The sequence below is a fragment of the Neovison vison genome, chromosome 1 (assembly GCF_020171115.1).
Source record: "Neovison vison isolate M4711 chromosome 1, ASM_NN_V1, whole genome shotgun sequence".
Taxonomy (NCBI): Eukaryota; Metazoa; Chordata; class Mammalia; order Carnivora; family Mustelidae; genus Neogale; species Neogale vison.
In genome coordinates this window covers 166676696-166696401 of record NC_058091.1, presented here as the reverse complement: position 1 = coordinate 166696401, position 19706 = coordinate 166676696, and the positions used below count along the sequence as shown (strand labels likewise).

The following is a 19706-nucleotide window of genomic DNA, read 5'->3' as shown; positions in this document are numbered from 1 at the left end:
AGTCAAACTATCCTTCAGCTACCAAGGGTACAGAAAGCCATTTCAACGGGAGAGAAACCAAGGAATATTGTACTGAGTCCTTCTGGAAGAAGCCATCAGAAGTGATGCTATATCAGACTGATGAATGACTAGGAAGACCATGGAGAAAATAAACATTAGCAAGTCAAATCCAACACCACTGTGCTGGACAGACTCTCAAGGGTCCACTCTCCCTATCTCCTGGCATTCATGCCCTCGAGTGTGGATGGAACCTTTCCCCTAACCAACAGAATATGGCAAAGGGAATGTCAATTCTGTGATTCTGTTATGTAAGACTGTCTTGCTAGATTTACTCTAGAGACTCTCTTTGCTGGCCTGACGGTGGAAGAGGCTGTGTTGAGGAAGCCCACAGGTGGGTCTAGTGGGTGGTCCCTAGTAACTGAGGGTGGCTTCCAGAAACCAAGGACAGATTCCAGCCGACCACCAGCACAACACTTAAGCTCTCAGTCAGGCCACTGGAAAGAAGTGAATGCTTCTGGCAACCACATGAATAGAAAAGCAGATCCATTCCTCGTTGAGCCTCTAGATGAGGACCCAGTCTTAGCCAACACCAGCAAGAAGCCAGCAAAGCCATGCCGGGACTTCAGATCCACAGAAATGATGAGATAATGGATGTGTGCTGTTTTAGTTACTGAGTTTATGATAACTTATTACACAGCAAACAGATGGCTCACATCACCATATCAAAACCTCATATATCATCCCCAAGTGAATTCCATTTCAGGAAGGCAAGGATGGCTTAATGTTCATAATTAACAAATTGTGTGTCTTATTGTTTGCCTTATCCTCTCATCCTGCACCTGAAATTAGGAAATCCATTAATATGACTCATCTTCTTGTACTCACTTTGGCCTCACATGCACTGAAGTTGGAAAGAAAAGGAGATCACCATGGCTCCTGCATAAGAAGGACATGGAAATTTGTGAAAGATTCCTTATTTTATTTTTGAAGCATTCCATATTTTAAAAATATATATGATTCATCTTATTCATAGTGTTAGGAGAAATATTATATAATTATCTCTGTATATGTCTTCAATGAAAATCAATATTCATTCTTGATTTTAAGAAGCCACCCAAATAAAATAGGAATTAAGGTATACTCCCACATATGTAAGATCATCCCCCCATCCCCTATCCTAAAGTCAGCATCTCTCCTAATGGGGGGAGACTAGAAGCCTTTTTACTAAGCTCTCGAAGAGGAAAGGAGGCTCCTTTATGGTCAATATTCAATATGGAATTTGAGGTATTTAGCCAAATTAATTAGAGAGAACAAGTAGATGCACAAAAATCAACAAAGAAGAAGCGAAACTATTTCGATTTTCAGATGGCAGTATACCTAAACTCTCTAAAAGAATTGATGAAACTAAGAACAAATGGGGTAGAGAGACACAAAACAACACACAAACAATGACCCATTCAAGATACGACGGAAGAAAAAAAATTATAATAGCAACAAACAGAGGCACCTGGGTGACTCAGTTGGTTAAGCAGCTGCCTTCGGCTCAAGCTGGGATCAAGCCCTACATCAGGCTTTCTGCTCAGCGGCTAGTCTGCCTCTCCCTCTGTCTCTGTGATCCCTCTCCCTCTGTGACTGCTTTCACTCTCTCTAAAATAAATAAATAAAATAAATAAATAAAACCTTAAAAAAAAAAAAAGCAACAAACAAAGCCAAGCTCCCATGAATAAACTTAAGAACAACAACAACAAAAATGGGAGGGAAACTCTAAAATGCTCCCAGAGGTGGTCTTGAACAAATTAAAGATGGAGTCATCTTGAACACACATCCCTTGGTTTCGGATAAGATGGCTCAACTTGATAAAGGTGTCGATTACCCAGAAGAGCATCTGTAAATGTGATATGGTCCCAATAAAAATGAGCATACACACGCAGGAATAGCTAAAATACCTGGACACAAAAGCAGAGAGGGAGGACCACTAGCCTTATCAGATACTCCAACACAGTAATGGGAGTTGAGTTCAATCTCTCCCTCCTATTGCAATAATTGTGGATAAAACCTCCCTCGCTGTGCACATACACGCAATGGCACCTTTGCAATTTCCCCCACGGGGAACCAGCATATGAAGGGATAGAGCTCGTGAGATAGAGCTCATGAGCCCAGACACAGGTCCAGTGCATTTTGGGGCTTATTATTTGATACAGGTGCATTTCAGATCACTGGGGAAAAGATGACCTCTTCAATACATAGTGTTGGGATAGAAAGCGAGACTTTTGGGAAAAAATTCAACTGGACCCATAAACCAAGTACAAAACCAAACTAGCACTGGAAAACACAGGTAGATCCTGTACAATTGGGTGTAAGAACAGCCTAACTAGGATTCAAAATCTAGATGCAATAAAAGAAACATTAAATCAAACATATTAAAAATAGAAAGCTTTTAATGGCAAAACCCATCATAAACAAAATTTTTAAAACCTGGGAGAAACATTTGCAATGATAATAAAGATAAAACATGAATCTCCCTAATATGTATTTAAACAAACTTTTAAATCCAGGGCGGGAGCAGGGGGAGAGAGAAAAATCCAATAGGGAGCATGCAAAACAGACGGACAGGACAGAAAAATCAGTCAAATGACTCAAATACATATATACGGATGTCTAGTGGCACTTGTAATAGAAATGTAAATTAAAATGCACTGAAATCCTATTTCCCAGGACTCTGAGAGCCTCCAGTTGCAGGGGAAACACACAGTACCATAGGTTGCTGGGGGGAAAGGGGAATTTGGGAGTAGCTGACAAATAGATACATAGTAACTCCTACTTCTAGGAACTGAAGATACACCTACACCAATGCCAACAAGGCACGTACAAGGCTATCCTTCCCCCTATGCTTGGAATAACAAAAGCCTGGAAAAAGGCCCATGTCCATCTGTAGAGCCCAAGCTGAGTTAAGTGCGATGCAGCCGCTCTGCGGAGTGGTAGGTATCTGTACGAAAGAATGAGGAGAGGCTCTATGGAGAGGGAAGGAGTATTTTAATCACAAAAAGCAAAGAGTATGTAAATGTTTTACACACTCAAAAAATAAAATTATAGGGGCGCCTGGGTGGCTTAGTCGTTAAGCGTCTGCCTTCCACTCAGGTCATGATCCCAGGATCCTGGGACCCAGCCCTGCATCTGTCTCAGCCCTGCTTTCCCTCTCCCACTGCCCCTGCTTTTGTTCCCTCTCTCACGATGTCTCTTTCTGTGAAATAAATAAGTAAAATCTTAAAAAACAAACAAACAACAAAACTCTGTGGGATATATTCTAAGGCGATGCAAATGATTACATATATTGACTTCTGGGGAGAACCAGGTTCTTAGTGTGGGAGGAAGACAAAAATACTAATTTTTAGTTGAGAACGCCTAAAGACAATGACATCGAGGTGAGCACACCAGACTTGTTTCTAACTCCCCTCCCCCCCCACTAAAAGGCATGGAGGCTTCTTGAAGAAGAGGCTGACTCTAGATCTGGGTCAAAATACAAGTGAGAGCTGAACATTGCTCAAAGACTTATGGGGACATGTCAAAAGGGCGCGGAGAGCAGCCTGCACACCCAGTCCAAACACTTAGCAGCGTCCCATCTCATCTGGGCAGACTCTGGGCGGGCACCCCTTCCCTGCTGGACACAAGGAAGCTGGTGGGGAGCAGCAGGGACCCACTCAGGAGTGGGACAGTGAGTGCTGGAACCCAAACCAGGCTCTCTTGTCCACCAGAGCAGATCAGGCCACCACTCCTAGAACATTCCACCCTCTTCACGCCTCCTGGCCTGGTGAGGAGGGAGTTAGCAGGTGGCTGCAGTCCCACAAGGATGGGGATGACTTCACATCAGGTGGATTGGCTCTTCCTTGAAGATCCCGGATGGACACCAGCAGCCTCCTCCATGTGCCCTGAGTCCTCTCTACTCATCCCCCCGGGAATCCTTCCCGTATGCCAACTCTGAGCACACCGAACCCAGAGGAATATCCAGACTTCACGGCACTCCTAACTGGCTCTGTTCAGCTCTTCCCACCTACATCTGCATCTGCCTCAGGGGCCTCGAATCTGCTGTTCCCTCAAGCCTTTCCGGTGGGCTCTGCCCTTGGAAGTGAATCCCAGACAGTGGTCACTAGGTGGGGGACTCTCCCTGACCCTCCCTGACCAGGCTAAGGCTAGACCCCCACTCCAGTCTCTCTCTGCCCCAAACACCCTGGTTTTTTTCTTCCGAGTGGGCATCCTCTGCCAGAACCTCGGTTTTTCCTTTGATTACTATTCAGCTCCCCTAAGCACTTCCTGGGGCTGGGAGCAGACGGCACACGGCTGGGGCTCAGTGAATGTTCTGGGTGGGTAAGTGGACAACCTCCAGCCTCACCTGGGCACCTGGCACAATGGGTTGTAGAGCCCGTCCTACCACAGTTGGAAACCCAGCTTTGTCACCTTCTAGTCCTGTGACCTTGAATAAGTCCTGTCGCCTCCCTAAGCCTCAATTACTTCCACTGAAAGAAGGAGACAGAGCTCCTGCCCACAGGTAAATTTTCCAGGGCACTTCTGTGGGTACTGAGACTCGGCAAAGCACTTTCCTGCGGGGACCTAGGAGGCAGGAGGGAAGGGACTGGGGTGAGCCCCTCCACCTCCCCAAGCTGCCATGTCTCCCTTTCCATACTGCTCTCAGCCCCCACCTCGGCGCACAGCGTGGGGCAAGGTTGGGAGCCCCCCTCACCACCTCATCACCTCCCCTCCAGGCCTGTCCCACAGACAGGAGTGGACTAGGGGTCCCCTGACCCTGTCTGCAGCCACCTCCTGAGGCACACACTCGGTTCCCCAAGCTGACGCCACTGTTCCCTGCAGACTCTCTGATGGGGGCACTGATTATTTCCTCAATCCCATCCCAGCTTCAGAGACAACATCCTCTTCCCCGCCCCTCTTCACAAGCACCCGGCAAGCCAGCTGTGCCCATTTCATAGACCCAGAAACTAAGGTCCGGCGCGGGGCGGAGGCCCTGGGTCCAGGCTGGCTTTTCCAGAAGCTGGCTGCTCCCCCCGAGCGGAGTGGCGGGGGGCGCGCAGCAGAGCCTGTCTCTGGCCTCGGCAGCCAGGGGAGGTGTGCCCTCCGCGGGTGGCCTCCCGCCACCTCCCCGGCGCACGCACCCGCAGTCCCCTCCAGCTGTCCCCCACGGCCGCCTCGCCGGCCGCACTCTCCCGCGCGCCGCGTCTCCCGGGCCCGCCAGCCGGCCGGCCACGCGCACTGTCCCCCGCGCGCGCACCTGTGCCCCGGGTCAGGCCCGCGCGTCCCCGCGCAGCGCCTCGGAAGCCCGCCGTACCCCCCCAACCCCCGGTTCACGGTTCCGCACCTCCCGCCCCGGCACCCGCGCCCCGCCGCCGCCCGCAGCCCCTCCCCGGCGCCCGCAGCCCCGCGCCCTTGGCCGCAGCGCCCACGTTCCGCTCGGCCGCGCCCCCACTCACCGGCTCCCGGCGCACCCGGACCCCGGGCCCGGCCCATGGGTAGCGCCCGCCGCGCCCGCCGCCAGCCGCGGCGCCTTGGACCCGGGGCGCTGCCCGCCGCCCGCTGTCCGCGCGGTCCCGGGCGCACCCGCCGTGCGCTGGCGGCCGGCCCCGGAGCAGCGCGGCGCGGGGCCCCCTGGCGGCCGCTCGGAGGAGCGCGGGGCGCGCGGGCCGCGGGGTGGGGCTGCGGGCGTCCTGGCCGCTCCTCTCTGGGCCTTCTGCTCCGCCGGCGGCCCTGTCCGCGAGCCTCTTCTCCGCTCCAGACCTCAGGGTCAAGGCCGAGCAAGGCACTCGGCTTTGGCTCATCTCCCACCCCTGTGGCCGGGGCCGCTATGAGCTGCTGCCCGGAGTGGGGACCTCGAACTGCTCTCTCACCTGGCATCCTAAGACCCCGGTTCTCCCCTTTCCTCAGTGTGGGACCCGGTCGCGCCTCTGGCCTCTCCTCCTGCGATGGCCACTCAGCTGGGGTTTGTCTGTGTCCCTGGGCACACAGGGGGCATCAAGGGGGTGGGGAAGGCTGCGCATACCTCCCCCACCCTGACTGCCCTCCGTGGAGGAAGGGATGGCAGCCCCAGGAACTGGCCCACGGGGAGGGTGGGTCACCCCCTGGGGGCGCTGGGTGCTACTAGGACAATGCTGTGCTCTTTCTCTTTTAGAATGGCGGAGGGAGCTGGAACGGGATCCCATGCCCTTTCTCAACTGGCTCTTCCTGGACTTTTAAAATCTCTTGGGTTATCCCAGCATGGAGGTCAGGGCATCAGTCCTCTGCTTCAGTCAGAATCTGACCAGTGAGATGTGGCAGGAAACGCAACCCAAACAGCATATGCCAAAATCACTCATTGACTCATGAAGCATTTAAATAAATAAATAAATAAAAATTAAAAAGCCAAGGCATTCTGCCTTCAGGAATAGCTAGATCCAGGTGCTGAAACACTATAAATGAGAATCCACCTCCCCCATCTCCCAGACCCGCTGTGGCAGAATGGCCCCCAGCAGCCTTGGGTTGACACCCTGAGAAAGGGCACACCTGCCTGATAGCTCTGGCCAGACCCCAGAGCTGCCACCCACAGGCTCAGAGGAGCCTGACTCAGGTCATTTCCACAGACCTGGACGTGAGGATTACAGGCCTGGGGGTCGCCTCCCCCAAGCTCAGATAAAGTTACCTCTTTGTCATCCCTGAGGTAGGATAGAGTAGGGCTCTGCTCCAAACATGTCCTGAGGGCTGTTTCCAGAATACTGGACAGGTGAAAACAACAGAGTCCAGCCTGTGGCTTGCATAGTGGGGGAAACTGAGGCCTGGGGGGAGCAAATGTCTGCCTGGGGCACACACGCGTATTAGGACCAGTGTGGTTTGGTTGGACTGGGCAGGGAGACAACAGGGCCTTGGGACAGGACCAGGCCAGAGGCTGGCCCTAGTGAGGGTGATGCCCAAAACCAATGTCAAGGGTCAGGCTGGGGTGAAGAACCAAGGGGAAACAGAGGCAGGCAGGGAATGAGGGCAGGTGCTAGGGCTAATCCTCAGGCTTGTGTACTTTCTTCAAGTCCCACCCCACACCCCTGGCCCTCATGTTAGGCCCAGTGCATCACCCAGGGGTATGCTGGGTTCTAGGGAGAGACGGTTGCAAGAGGGATCCTATAAGAGCTGGACCGCTCACCTGTGACATGAGGGGCCAGAGCAGCCATGTGGGGACACCTCCCCCTCCTGAATGTAGCTCAGAGAAGCAGGACAGTCTCTCCCCACCCTGCTGCCTCTCTTCCAACAAAAGCCTGGGGGCCACTGAGGCCTGATTGTCGTGCTGAATGAAGGCTTGGGAGCAGGGACTGGGGCAGGGCTTGGGGGAGCAGTGGAAACCCGCGGGCAAACTTGCCTGGGGACACAGTCCAGGTTCTAAGTGGGGGAGTCGGTGGGGCTGTGCCCTGTGACAGGAGGAGATGGCCCTGTCCTCTGAGGTTTGCTGTGTCCTTGCCCACTGCACAGGAAGTCAGCACGGCCCAGCAGCCGCTTGAACCGAGTCCTGAGGCCAGCATGGGGCTCTGCGCTGGGCCATCCCAGGGGAAGGGAAGGCTGGCTGCTGGTGCTGGGTCTGGGCCCTGGGGGAAGTCTGGCCGAGCGTTGGTACCAGTTTCTGTAGTCCCCTCACCGACCCAGCCAAGGGCACAGTGTCCAGCAGGGCCCCTCAGCCTGCCCCACCCCACCTCCCTTCCCACCCAGGAGGCACACCCACAGCCTCCTTCCCAGAAATGTGGGGCCCAGGATGGAGGGTGAGCCTTCTGGGAGCAGTCAGCTCAGCCTCCCCTGCCCCCCACCCGTGCCCACCCCGAGATTTCTAGTGAGTACTCCCCGAAGACCTGTGTGAGCTGGGAACCACACTGGGTGCTGACGGACCTGCCAGCAGGTTATGGGGTTCCTGTCCCCTTAGAGCCCATGGTTCAGAGAGGAGACATTGGAAACTAACCATACAAACAAAAGAATGATAAAAGCAACCTTTTCGGGGAACGCTTAGGTGCCATAAATGACCTAATACAGGTGAGGTGGTTGGAGTGTGGCTGGGGCCACTTTGGACTGGAGGCCAGGGGAAAGCATTCCCCTTCCCTGGCACAGGTGCGGTTGGGTTGAGACCTGAGTGAGGAGACGGCAGCCCCAAAGGTCAGTGGAAAGAGCATCCTGGGCAGAGGGGATAGCAGAAGCAAAGGCCCTGCGGACAGCATGTGCTTCACACCTTTGTGAGGAAGGAAGGAGGCCGGGCACCTGGCGAGGAGGAGAGGATGGTGGACAGAGCGGGAGCCCACGTGGAAGGCGGCAAGGCCAGGTTGGGGCCTCCTGGGGTGTGAAAAGCTGGGACTCTGTTCTCAGGGTGGTGCTCCTGGCACTCACGAGCCCTTTTCCAGCACCCCTGGCCCAGTCCCCCTTGCCTATGGCCCAGACCATATCTGGCCCACACAAGCAAGTCTGAGGCCACCTGAGTTTGCTCCAGCAGCCCAGCACTGGGGTGGCAGGACTGGGGTCCCTGTCCTTGCTTCCCTGAGGGTGGATGCGAGGGAGGGGGTGGTAGGCAGGGAGGGCCCTGGGGCAGCCCCAAGGGTTGTTGATGGGGGAGAAGCCACTGGGCGACGGGAAGAGGAGACATGTGTGAGAAGAGCTCTCCTCACAGGGAGTGCACAGGGGACCTGCGGAGGCTGTGGGCCAGGGGGATTATTTGGAGGACTCCTGGAGGTGGCTGGACTTCGGGCTGCCCGGTCTTCGGGGGCGAAGGAAGGAGACACTGGGGTTCTAGTCGCTGCCGACATTCAACACCTTAGAGCCTGTGAGACCTTGCGGCACGTCTGTCCCAGCTCTTGGCCCGGCCAGAGCAGGGAACTCAGGAAGGAACCTGACACCAAGTGGTGGTGACACCACATGGTGTCACCAGTAAGATCAGAGAATGGCGAGGACAGAGCTTTGGGTTCTGGCCAGTGCGTTTAATTAGTGCGATTCACAGTTCATCTGTTCCTGAGTCTGGTGGAAACTCTCCACGCGTAACCATAAGGGCAAAGCTCCAGGAGACGGTCATCAGATAGCCAACCACTAGTGGTGGGGGGTGTCACTGTTATGGACTGAATGTGTCCCCCCCCCCCATTCACATGTTGAAATCCTCAGCCCCAAGGTGATGGTATAAGGATATGGGCCATAGGGGGATGACTGACTAGGTCAAGTACGTGAACCCTCATGAATGGGGACCAGTGCCCCCTTATAAAAGAGACCCCAGAGAGCTCCCTTGTCCCTTCTACTATGTGAGGACACAGGGCGAAGATGTCTGTCTGTGAACATGGGCCCCCACTGGAACTCAGTGGGGGCCCATGTTCTCCTGAGCCCTGATCTTAGACCTCTAGTCTGCAGGACTGGGAAAGGTAAGTTTCTGAGGTTCAGGAGCTAAAGTGGCCTGATTGGACAGAGACAGTCACATTTGATTCCTGTTCATAGACTAGGATGCCAACCACCCCCTGGTGCTCGCTAGGTGAGGATCAGAGACAGAGAGTATATGTGCACATATGTGTGAACTTCTGGAGTGTGCTCTGTGTATATGCGTGTGTGGGGGGGTGTGAGTGTGGTGTGTGTGTGTCATGTGTGGTATGCACATGCGAGGTGGTGAGTATGGATTTGATCTCCATCTGGGTCCCCCAGCCCACGGTTCCGAGCAGGGCTGGGCTGAGGACAGAGGTAGGCATCACAGGGTCACAGGCAGAGTCCCCCGGAAGGAGAGCCTGAGTTGCTAGTACAGGTGCTCTGTGTGGGTAGGAATCCCAGGGAGCCAGGGAGGACAGAAAGACTGGAAGGGGGAATGGGGGACAGCCCACAAAGGCTGCATTATTAGGATGGATACCACCGTGGCCAACAGAGGCTCAGACTTTGGGGAGCTGTGCGGGGAGTATCTCAGCTTCTCTTGCTGGGCAGAGAGCTTATTTATGTCCCCTATCCATCCTTCCCTGAAGGCTGAGCAGGCTTGGCAATTCAAACAAAATTCCCGAGGTGGAAAAGCAGAGCGGGCGGTGGGCCACTCTTGACACGTGCATGGAGCCCTCCACCCAGCTCTGAGGTGGGCGAGACTCGGCACAGGCTGCAAGGTGTGCCTGCAATGGTGCCCCCCCCCTTGGAGCGCTCAGATTCCCTCAGGTCCCACATTAAGTTCACAGGTCGCCCCCCCCCACCCGTGAGTCTCCTCATCCTCCTGCAGCACTTCCACCCGCCTAGGTGGCCATGGGGGCACCCGCTGTCCTCAAGGCATAGACTGAGGTTCAGAGGAGCCTGTACTGGGTCTTGGGGGGCAGCGCCTAGCACAGCCTTAATCTGCAGGCCTGGGAAGCCCCTCTGGAGGGTCCTCAGTCTCCAAGCTCGGGGCAGAGCTGCAATGTGCTGGGTCTGCTGGGTTCTTGGGGGGTACTGATGGCATGAACCTCCTGTCCCCTCTGAGCGTTCCCGGCACATACCACACTGGAGACCTCACTTTTCTAGGCTATCCAGTGTCACCAGGCATTAGGTATCACCCGGAACCTGAGGACAGGTGGCAGCCCAAGACCCCCATCGAGACCCTGGTTTGGGTGTATGAGTGGTCCCCAAGTTCCCAGGTAATGCAGATGCGGGCAGGAGATGGGGCACATGCTCCCATTTGTGGTGGGGGGCAGAATAACGGCTGCCCCCAAGATGTCCACATCCTGATCCCTGGAACCGGTGAATATGTGACCTTTCACAGCAGGAGGGGTCCAGTTAGGGCTTTGAGATGGGGACATTATCCTGGTTGATTGGGTGAGACCCGTGTCATCACATGGGCGCTTAAAAGTGGGAGATGGGCAGAAGAGGAGTCAAGGGATGGGAGGACGGAAGCAGGGTCAGAGAGATGCCTGCTGCTGGCTTTGACAATGGAGGAAAGGGGCCACAAGGCAAGGAATGAGGCCAGCCTCTGGAAGCTGGGAAAGGCAAGGAATGAATCTCATCCCGACATCCCCTCGCCCACCAAGCCTCCACCTGGAGCCGGCCTTGCAGACAGCTCGCTTGAAGCCTTCTGAGACCTGTGTGGGACTTTTGACCTTCAGAACTGTAAGATCATACACTTGTGTTGTTGTGAGCCCATGAAGTTTGTGGTAATTTGAGACAGCAGCAACAGGAGACTAAGACACCAGTCCACATAAGTGGCTCAGAGAGGGCAGGTGGCACATGTGGGTGGCAGAGCGAACCTAGCGCCCAAGCCCTCCTTGCTTTCCCCTGGCTGCTCTGCTTGCAGTGGGGGAAGCAGCGTGACCAAGACGGGGAGCAGGCGCATTGTGGGGGGGCATGCATGGCTGGGCAGAGTGGACCTGTGCGTGGACCTGTGCTCGGCTTGCCCTCGGACCTCGTTCACCACACAGATGCCCGAGACCCTGCCGAGACCTGAGACGCAGAGAGTCAGGGTGGGACCAGGAATCTGTGTCTCATCCCAACGGTACCATTGCCACACACCAACACGGTTTCCCGGCTTCAGCTGTTCATAGTGGACCAGCACGAAAAGCACACGATGTTGTTTTCGGACATCCGTCTGTCCTCACCGTGATGCTGGCAACCTTGATAATTTAATGTACAAGATGTAGAGAGCAGCCTGGCAGTGGGGGGTCAAGTTTGAAAAATAGCCACGTGGTCAGCTGGGACCCGCGGAGGCTGCCACAGAGGTGAGGCAGAGACACGGAGGTCACAGCTGGGGAGGTTTGCCCTGGGGTCGGGTGAAGGACAGGAGATAGCTGGACAAGAGTGGCAGCTGGGAAACCCTCCGGCCACTATGGCTGCTGCCCCCGCATATAAGGACTAGTTTGCCATCGGGCAGCGGTGGAGATGGGGACAAGGGGGCAGAGCTGACCTGGTGATAAAGGCAAGGGGCTCCAGCTTCCTTCCCCCCAGGTGACTTCTCCCTGCCTGCAGTTGTCAGCTCACCTGCATTAAGGATTTGATTGCAGCCACCGAGGAGGAAGGTCTCCAGAGGCAGGGGCTGTGTGTCTGTCTGATTTATGGCCCGATTATTTATGAGCTGCTCGGCGAGCATTTGTTGGAGTGAATGAAGGCACGGCCTGTGGCTGGGTGAGGAGAAGAGGGGGAAGGAGTGGGCCTGGAAGGGCAGGCGGGGAAGCAGGGGGACCCGGGGTGAGCAGTCTGGTGACGGTCCTGAGGAAGGATGCATTTGGATTTGCAGGATTTCCCTGGGGATTCATGGTCTCTGCCTCCAGCTGGGCGCGGGGTTTCTGGACTGCCATAGGGGGGTGGCAGGCTAACGGGACACAGGCATTGAGCTTTGGCAGGACTCAACCTGGTCTGTGTCCTCTCAGTGGGTGCCGCCACGGCCCCTTTCTCCTGGTCAGGTGCTGGGCAGTCCCTCATTGGTGTACTGCACATTTCTGGTAGTCAGCTTGCACGCACGTGCGCGCATGTGCGCGCAAACACACACACGCACACACACACACACACACACACACACACGTGCGCGCGCATATGCTCCAGTCCCCATCAGGAGGTGGCTTCAGGCTGTGGCTTCCGGATGGTTGACATTTTCTGCTTCCCCCTGCTCTTCCCTAAATAAGCCCCGCCACTCCCCGAAGGAAGCTCTTTTCTATTCAGAGTTTTCTGAGCATTTCTTTTTAAAAACAAAAATAGGTTATTTATCAAAAGAGTGGTGTTGAGTCACCCTGCATGCATTCTGGAAACCATACAATGTTGGATTCCGTTCACATCTATGAAAAGGGCATGTGATCGTGATCTTTTTTCCAGTTTTGGAATCAAGATGGTACCAACCTTCCAGATGGAGTTGGTTGGTTTGAAAATCTTGGGTCAGAGCGGGTTTTTCTGTCAACAGAGTGTGTTAGTAAAAACAGACCCGTAAGACTGATTTGTCCTGGAGAGATTTGGGGGGTAAGGGGTGGCCTTTGGTTCCTGCTTCCCTTTCTCTGATGGCTGCTGGTCCAGTGGAGTTTTCCAGAGGCCGTCTAGAACACACGATAGCTCCGAGCCCAGGACGGGCACCAGCCTGCCCAGCCCCAGACCCCGTCTGCACACACAGTGAGTGGCTAGGGGAGCTCACGCTGTCTCCCTGCCCATTCCTCCCACTTCACGATGGAGAGAACCATGCTGAGCTCACAGGACCTGCTGAGATCAAATAAATTCACATGTACAATGGACTCAGTGTCATCACTCTCGAGACCATCTCAGTCCTTTTTATTTCTATTGAAAACAATCTGCTTCTCGCGGATTATCATGCGCACTGGAACATTGTAAATATTGCATCCAGGCTTACTTCCCTTTTTCTCTTTGCTCTTGTGTATTCTTCTTTTCCGTGCCCGGGATTGCCAGAGGTCTGTCTACCTTTTTGGTATTTTGATTTCACTGATTTTTTTCTCATTTTTATTTTCTAGTGTCTTGTCCTTATCCTTGTCCTGATTTTTATTCTTCTTCCTTTTTGGTTTCTTTGGGCTTGCCCTGCTGCTCTTCTGTCGATCCCCCGCGCTGGATACTGAACTCAGTTTGAACAACTTGTCTTGTTTTTGATAAATGTATCTCAGCCTTAGCTGGGAGCTACCAGATTTTGTATGCCATGTTTTTTAGAGGCCGTGCGCTTTTTGGGAGTTTCTCCATTTTTCCTTACAATTTCCTCTTTCATGTAGGTTGCTTATCATGTCCTGCTTAGTCCCCAGATGTGGAAGGTCTTTTTCAAATTTATTTTGAATTTTATTGCATTATCATAGAAAAACAGCTGTGTATTAGGGACTTTGAGATTTACTGAGGTGCCCTCTGTGGCGTGGTACGCAGTCAGTTTTCCTTTAAGTTCTCTGCGTGATGAAAGGGAATTTGCCTGTTGGGTGTAATATTCTGTATGAGCCCAAGTTACATAACTGTGGCATTCCAACCTTCTAGATCTTGGCTCATTTTTCACCTGCTTGACCTGTCAGTTTCTGAGAGGAGCGCCTTCCAACTCTATTTTTTAATTTCTCTCTGTGGCACTGTCAGTCACTTCATACACACCCACACTGATTCTTCAGTAGGTTTCTCTCAAGTCGTGTGGACCCATTTACCCCATGAACCCTCCTTATTATAAACACTATGAACACGTCCGCTTTTGATACACAGGAGTTCATGTGCATATGTGTCTATGCGTCCTTGTGCCTTTGTCTACTGGGGATTCTGCATGAGTTTGCAGATATTAAAAAGTCTGGTTGCTTGTATGTAACAAGCAGGAGGGAGGGATCTGTGATTATGTGTATCAGCAGAAATGTACGTATGTACGGACACAGGCATGTCCTCTGCATGTATACAGATGGAGAAGGCTAATGTGCATATAGTAAAATGTTAATATCCGGGGAACCCGGGTGGAGAAAGTTACACAGGAATCCTTTGAACTATGGTTGCGATGTTTCTGTCACTCTGAAACTACTCCATTATTACGATTTTTTAATTTTCAGTAGGCTTCAGCCCCAAAGTGGGCTTGAGCTCACGACCCTGAGATCAAGGGTCACACGCTCTACCAACTGAGCCCGCCAGGAGTCCCCACTCTGAAACTAACTCAAAATAAAAAGTTAAAAAAGCTTAATGAGGTCAGAGGATTGGTGGGAATCAGAAATTGAGGATCTTCCCCAGTCCCAACTTAAGTCTCAGAAAGAATGACGGGAATATACTCAACGAGAAGAGAAAACAAACCCTCCTGTGAGACCACTCGGAGCGACGATTAAACCCATGTCCTGCTCGGAGAACTGGTGGCTGACGAGAAGGAAGAGGCTTGGAGCCCGCCCTTCAGCCTGGCCTCACCTGGGGGCCACCAAGCAGCCCCAGCGGATGCCATGAGGCTCCCCTGACAGCAGAGTCCAGGAAACGGTGTCGGGGGAATGGTGGCATCAAAATCCCTCTTGAGGTCAAGAGCTCCCATGAGACTCCTGCTCGTGGCAAGACTACCACCTGGGGTCAGCCACCTATGGTATGTGGTGGATGGGGAACCTTGAAAGTGAACCCACATGCCTGACTTTCTGGTCAGAGGGGGAGACACTGTGAGTGTGTGCAGTTGTAATGATGCAGGACTGGGCCGGAGACACCCCAAACCCAGAGGGCAATTTTAGCAGCACTGATGGTGGGTTAGAAAGAATGAAGTGTCTTCAGATGGGAGCTCGGACAAAGGACACAGTATCACTCAGGTGTGTTATAACTAAAAGATGCATGTGTATCAGTTGAACCTTTAGATAAAGCCTGCAGATCCAGAAAATGCTGGAGGTGGGGAGCATGGTCTGTATACCCCCGTAGAAGCGGCCACATGGGACTAGAGGGGGCCCTCATTGACGGGACAGCATGCCGGTGACCACGGGCTGGTGTCGTGGGGGTGGGGGGCTTGACAGTTTCTTAAGGACATGACAGGCAGAAACTAGGCACCAGGAATGCAAGGGCCAGATACACTAGTAAAAGACTTTGGGGACACTGGGGAAATCCCAAGGCCTAGGTATTAGGCCAGATGAGGACTTACAGACACGGACAGCTGGAGACCGGTAAATGAACCATGCATGTTATAAAAAGCATGTATGTATGACCTCATTTGGGCAAAGACAAACCAACAAACCAACCATCTAGATGTGTGTATGTCCACAGAAAACCACACAGTAAGGTTATTAACAGTGGTCATCTCTGAATGTGGGAATGCATATGTTTAGTTTCTCATCCTTGATTATACTTTCATATATATATATATACATATATATATACACACATATATATGTATATACATAGACACATATATATGTATATACATATACATATATACATGTATGTGTGGGTATATATATACACACACATATAGGGAGAGAGAGAGAGAATATATGCATTTTACATTTTTTAAAATAGGGAGCAGATGGGAGGCAAGGAGGTGGAGAAAGTGAATACAGTCGGCGCTTGATTTCTGTTGCAAGGGGGAGCAATTTGAGGGTGATGTCGGGTTGTGAGCTCACTAACACGAGTGAGCTGGAGGTGGGGAAGGGAGCAGAGGGATGGAGAGAGGCCACACTGCATCGAGCTCCCATGGGAGCGAAGGTCAGGCAGAGGGCTGGGCCCTAACCCTAACCCTGCTCCTCTACCCACTCCCTGACCTGTGGACGTGGGACAACGACTGGTCTTGTCTTCTGAGTGGCCAACAGCTGTCTAGAGTGCAGATTTAGAAGAGGAAGCCGGCGTCTCCTCCCAAGAGAAAACCAAAGCAAGAACGCTGAGCACCAGGGTGTGTGACAGACTCCTTTTTCTCAAGATGTGATGAAGTGCTCTTGGGATATCTCTGTGGAGTCCCACTGAGATGCTTCTTCCTGACCTTGTTGGCAGAGGGACCCCGCTGAGGAGGGGACAATGTGCTGGCCACATGGGTCCCTCTCTGTGACTACTGGGGTCCGCCTCGAGGCTCTGTCCTCCTGCTCAGTGGTGTTAGTCACCACTTGGATGAATTTTCAGAAGGCACATTCGTGCTTCTAAAACTGACAGATGTCATCGGCTGGCAGATGGAAGGCTCATTAAGTCTGACAGAATCGGGACTAACAGTCATGGCAGGAATCCAGGGACTCTGATGGACTGTAGAGGTCGGGGGTGACATGGCTGGGAAGGTTCAGGCCCTCTGTGATGGTGTTACTTGGCTGGGGAAGACCCGCTTGCCAAGCATGCTCGCTGCTCAGGCTGTATCTGGAATATTCCATTCACTTGGGGCCCACATCTGTAGGGTGCACCGAGGTGATGAGGCTCTGGGGGCCAAAGGGAGAGGGTTGGAGGAACTTTGAGCTGAAGTCAGAGGAATGAAGACTTGTGGCCTACCTTTTCAACCAGCGGAGGACTCCCTCTATCTCACCCAAGGGAAAGGCCTGTGGCTCCAGCCGTGGAAGCCTTGGGAATAGGTTTCAGTTCTGTTTAAAAAAGAACTTCCTGATGGCCAAAACCACACAGAATTCTGCAGGGAGGGACTTCCCTTCGTTAAAGCCCTGTGAGCGGAGGCTGGGTGGCCTCAGGTGCCTTCCCACCCCGAACAAGGGGTGGACTGGAAGGTCTCTCCTCCCATGGTTAGGCTTTCTGAAAGCCAAGTGAGCAAATGAAAAGAAGGGGAAAGCATGCTTATAGGAATCTAAGAGAGTCAGGGGAGTTTTGGGAGAAGGGCAGAAACTATTACTGGAGAACCGACAATTTAAATAGGGATTTCGGCAGCAAGTTCAGTTTATTTCAAAGCACAGCGCGAACTACTTCTTGGAAAAGATGGATTTAATTTTATCTGTGCCTCCCTGAAGTCTGTCTTATAAACCTAGAGCTCCTCTCAGTCTTGCCCTTGAATTCCACATGGAACGAATCACAGAAATGATGCATTCCACTGGACCTGAACCCTTATGTCCTCTTTTTGAGACTACCGACTAGTGCTGGGGCTCAGAGTGAAGACATCCCCAACATCCGTGTGCAAGTGTCCCGGCTGGTGAGAGCGGAAGGGCCTTCCCCTGCAGGCTCTGCTTCCCTCCGTGCACAGGAAGCCTCCAGAAGCTGCTCCTGGAGAACGCAGAATGGGGCTCTTCACATGGTATCCGCCCGGGCCCAGGACTCCTCAGAAAGTGTGGCAGAATTTGATGTTCATGGCATTTTTCTTGGGGGAGGGACATCATTTGCTTCAGACCCCCTAACAGGGCTTACGGCTAAAAGAAGAGTGAGTTATGCACCTGCAGGACACAAGGCAGTGTGCAGACCAGCAAGCCCGCGCTCCCTCCCTACTCCTCCCTGGGTCTGGGGCTGTGTTAGAGAGCTCACTCCAACTTCCCTTCCAACTTTCAAGTGCCCGCAGAGAGGGGATGGTAGCAAATACCCTTGCTCACAAGGACTCTAGGCCCCCAAAGCCTGGCTCTTTCAAAGCGTGAAGGAGTGTGGCCCAGGGCCTTGAGAACTCGCTGAAGGACAAATTCCCCATGGCTGTGACAGGCACATCCTTCCTAAATCCTGGTCACAGATGGTTTCAACAAGACATGACTGGCCACTCCCCGTTTGTTACCAGTTTTCCTGGTCTGAAAACAAAATATTCAGTGACTGCCTTATTGCCAGAGGGAACCTTACGCTTAAATTCATACGAAGAGCCATAGGAGCATCGGGACAATGTTAGGTTATTTTGAAAGATTACCCTTCCCCCCCAACCCCCCCCCGACTACACTTAACCATTTCAGTTAATAAATAGAAAGGATTTTTTTACCGTCTGCATTGAAAGTCTGAAGGGGGTAAGAGAGAGAAATGGGGCCCAGACCCATATTAAGAGAAATGTTTTCCTTCTCTAGAAAACTTTACAAATCAGTCCTTTATCTGGAATGATTCTAGCTCTTTTAAGCATAGAAGAGAAAGCCACTGAGGGCCCTGTTAGTCCTACCGTTTTAAGTAGTGAACTGGGTGTGGAGCCTAATGTGGGGCTTGAACTCCTGACCCTGAGGTCAAGCCCTGAGCAGAGATCAAGAGTCGGATGCCAGACTGACTGAGCCACCCAGGCAACCCTGAGGAGTGGACATCTTAAAGCTCCTCAAACCCAGAAGCAAAATCCTAGTGGCTAAACCTGTGTACAAAACCATAAGCACACAGGCAGTGGGAACGGTTCTAAGCATGACAGGTGGGGACCCACTGGCCACGCCCTGTGAGGAAAATGCTTATGCCAGTACTCAGGATATTTGATTGTGTATACTTGCATATTTCTGAAAACTGAGATGCAGAGTTTGCAGAAACATCTTCAGTCAGAGACATAAAAGAAATTGTTTGCCTGCCAATTAACAACATTTGCTAATATTGATGGAGATGATACACCAGCACTGACCCGAGTTCATCTCTGTAATCAGAGATGGTGATGTAGAAAATAAGTGAAGTGTCACTTAAAACCACACAAAAACCAGACATACTTTATACTTCTTCTCTTTAAAAATGTATCTGTATTATTTCCACCAATCAGGACACACATGGTGTATTTTATTATAAGATATTAGGCAATGTTACTTCTGAGAGCTGCAGCCCGAAGGTCACGCCTGTACTGGCTGCCAGCATGAACACCCGAGGACGACGTTAGAAATCCACCGAACTCACACATAGTCACCATGACAGACAGGGCATTGCATCTGGATTAAACCAGTGTCCCAGCCAGTGGTCCAGCCAGGGCCTCTGGGCATCAGCAGGGGCCCTGCCAAGGGTTTTCTCCTTCCCGCTCGGAGGCTCTGGGTTTTGGGTCCCAGACAGAATAGAGCCTCACTGCCATTTCCATGATCCCGACTGATCAATACTGAGCAGTCAGTGTTTCTAGAATGTTCTCCTGCTCTTAGAGACCCCATCTACTCTCAGAACCTGCACTGGAGGTCAAGACCCAACCAAAGGGAGGCAGTCATTTCCTTTTTGACTAAAAATGAAGCCAACAGATAAAATAAACCTAGTCCAAGTCCCAGGCTAATGATAAATTTCCTGGCTTATAAAAATATGTGTCCAAAGTAGTTACTTCCAGGGTTATGTACAATATAAATTACAAAAATAAAATAGAAAAGATGAGAAAGTTGAGCACGTTTTAGTTCTTTTTCCAGCGTCGGCCCTCATCCCTCTAGAGCAGTTTGAAACTGTCTATACTGCACCAGGACCCTGGCGCATCTCGGCTCAGGAGGGAGGACCCTGGTGTGGGGTGAGGTATTTCTACTGAAGGT

General features: G+C 52.4%; 1 non-coding gene across 1 annotated transcript; it reads left to right on the top strand.

Moving 5' to 3' along the window:
- The first annotated feature begins 877 nt into the window (after positions 1-877).
- On the top strand, positions 878-981 carry LOC122898276. Its single transcript, XR_006382947.1, has one exon. It is a non-coding gene; the product is annotated as a U6 spliceosomal RNA (small nuclear RNA).
- Positions 982-19706: the final 18725 nt, after the last annotated feature.